The sequence below is a fragment of the Gorilla gorilla genome, chromosome 14, assembly GCF_029281585.2.
Source record: "Gorilla gorilla gorilla isolate KB3781 chromosome 14, NHGRI_mGorGor1-v2.1_pri, whole genome shotgun sequence".
Classification (NCBI taxonomy): Eukaryota; Metazoa; Chordata; class Mammalia; order Primates; family Hominidae; genus Gorilla; species Gorilla gorilla.
Window position 1 is genome coordinate 29,940,134 of NC_073238.2, and position 3,097 is coordinate 29,943,230.

At 34.3% G+C, this 3,097-nt stretch overlaps 1 pseudogene; it reads right to left on the bottom strand.

Moving 5' to 3' along the window:
• Positions 1-257: 257 nt before the first annotated feature.
• Positions 258-1,203, bottom strand: LOC134757082 (olfactory receptor 4K2-like; annotated as a pseudogene).
• Positions 1,204-3,097: the final 1,894 nt, after the last annotated feature.

Sequence of the window (3,097 nt, forward strand, 5' to 3'; positions counted from 1 at the left end):
TGATATGTTCATTTTTCTATGAAAATCACCTTTACATTTCACCAGATTATCAAATAGACCCATAACTCAAAAGGTTTGTAAACACTGCGCTAACTTTTCGTCAAGATGTCGCACATTTCTTATCCCTGACTTCTTTTCATAAATTTAAACTAAATTATTTGAAAGGTAAATTCTAAGTTTAATTTTTTGATTGCTCTAAGAACATAACTGTTGATATTATATCTCACAAAGGAAATCGCTATTCATTGCATGAAGTATCACGGAGCAGTTTTCCCAAGACTGAAATACTGAATATTCAGTTTCTTCTTCATTGCTGTCTTCAATTCCTGGTTTCTCAAAGTATAGATAAGTGGATCCAGAAAGGGAGTGAAGATGGTATAGAAAACAGAGAGAATTTTGTCTACCAGGAAGTTTGTGGAAGGCCACACATAAATGAAAATACAGGGTCCAAAGAACATTAACACAACAATAAAATGTGCTGTACAGGTAGAAAGAGCCTTGGAGGATCCTGTGGAGGAGTAGTCCCTGACAATATTAAGAACAATGATGCAGGAGGTGAGCAAAAGCAGAAAACTTATAAGAGCAATCACACCACTGGTTGAAATCATGGAGGTCCCAAGAACATAAATATCTATACAAGCTAACTGGATGACCAAAGGAAGATCACAGAAAAAACTGTCTACAACATTGGGAACACAGAAGGGCAAATAGAGGGAAAAACTAATTGGCTCATTGTATGGAGAAAGCCCACTGTCCAACAAGAAAGTGCCACAAGCTCAACACACACTCTTTGGCTCATAATTGTTGAATAGTGGAGAGGTTTACATATGGCAATATACCTGTCAAAAGACATGGAGATCAGCAGCACAATCTCAGTCCCATTGAAGAGGTGTAAAAAAAAGATCTGAGAAATGCAGCCTTCAAAAGAGATGGTCTTACGCAGAGCAAAAAAGTCCATAATCATCTTTGGTGTGGCAAAGGAGGACAGGCACATGTCAATGAGACAGGTTGCTGAGCAGGAAGTACATGCGAGAGTGAAGGTGTGAGGTGGATAGGACAGTGAGCAAAATCAGGCAGTTGCCCAACATGGTCATTAAATAGAAGACAGAAAACACCACAAAAAAAGAATATCTGGAGTTCAGGAGAATCAGTAAGTCCAAGTAACATGAATTCAGATACTCTGGAATAGTTGAACCCCTCCATTCATCTGCAGACTCGGCTTTATAATTGTAAAAGGAACAAAATTACAGAGTTTGAAAATGTGATATTTCTACAACCACATATTAACTTATCATTCGCTTAAAGATTGATTACTAGAATCCAACTAAAAATTCTCAGGGTAAACATTTTTGCGGGGAATCACTTAACGGTTGCTACCAGATATAATCTGAAAAGTTTAACCTCTTGGTTTTGACCAGCATCAGTACACGTTGAGCTGTAGTCATCACATGCCCATACAATTATACACCTATCTGAATATTACTTAAAGAGTTATGTAATACACATTTATTGAGGCAGATTACATTACATTTGTGTGCTCTACTGAATAAGGCATGTAAATAAAACTAAAAATAAAATAAGTGTTGAACTCTCAAAGGTTTCTCTTACACACAAAAATGTGAATATTTTGAATCAACTATTGTTAAACACTAGACTTAACTAAAACTTTAATGATTTCAGAAGATCCTTTTAATATCTTATGAGGGTGATAAATTATTTAATTTTTAATTTCTTAATTCCATAAGACAACTGATAACCAAAAGGCATTCTTGTAACCTACAAGAGTTATTCTCCACTTTTGGTAATTTATTATTTCATAGAAACATGTTTTAAAAATAGAATCTCCCTCCTTTAATTCTCTTCATTCTACCCAAAACTATATTTTAAACTAGAAAAAACAAAAAAGATACATTAAGAACTCAGAATTATTTTTCAAAATTAATTTTTTCATTTACAGTGCTTCCCAAGTTCTAGAAATTTTATTTCCTATGGAATATCAATGTCTTTACCAAACAGTCAAAAGTGTGGTACAAAGCAAATGAAACTTAGCCCTAGTAAATGAAAGCTAATTTTGTGACCAGGTAGGGTTTACTTTGCCAGCCACCTAATGAAATTTAAGCCTTTGACTACAGAAATTTTAGCTGAGTAACTGGAAATTTGTCCGGGTTGCTGGAAAATTTGATGAAACCAAAATTAATTAAGTAAAAAAATATAGTGTTAGATCAGGCATTTATAAGTCTATATGCATCTAAATCTTTTTTTTAGTTAAATTGCTTTTTCCACATGTAAAACTACATGAATTCCCTTGTTATATTACACATTTGAATATTTCACTTTATATATTTGAATATTTATCTAGTTTTGATAATAATTTAATTATAATAGATAATGCAATTTTATCTAATCCTGTATTCTAACTTATCCGTCTTTGAAAATGCAATATTTCATTCCTTCTTCAATGAAAGTTTTCAAGGTACACTAAAAAAGATTTCATTATGTCAGTGAAATGTGGTGGACGAATGTCAAAAATTTTAAAATATCAATATACTAATAATTAAGTTATAGTCAATATGCTTAGAAAAGAATAAAATCATTGTTATAAACTCAAAGAATGAACAAATGGAAAAAGAGTCAAAAATGGGCCGGGCACAGTGGCTGATGCCTGTAATGCTAGCATTGTGGGAGGCTGAGGCAGGCGGATGGCTTGAGCGCAGGAGTTTAAGACCAGCCTGGCCACCATGGCGAAACCCTGTCTCTACTAAAAATACAGAAATTTACCAAGCATAGTGGCACACACCTGTAATCCCACACCCGCTTCTCGGGTGGCTAAGGCAGGGGAATCCTTTGAACCTGGGAGGAGGAGGCAGAGGCTACAGTGAGCCGAGAACATGCCACTGCACTCCGGCTTGAGCACCAAGTGAGTACCTGTCTCAAAAAAAAAAAAAGAAAAGAAAAGAATTATTTGACTTTTATTTTCTTCATTCTCTTCCATTAATTTATTCCCAATGATCCTTCCAAAAATTCTTGAAAATAAATAATAAAAAAGAAAATCTTGCATTATGAATGCCTGAGACTACTGACTATTGAAATTTTAGAT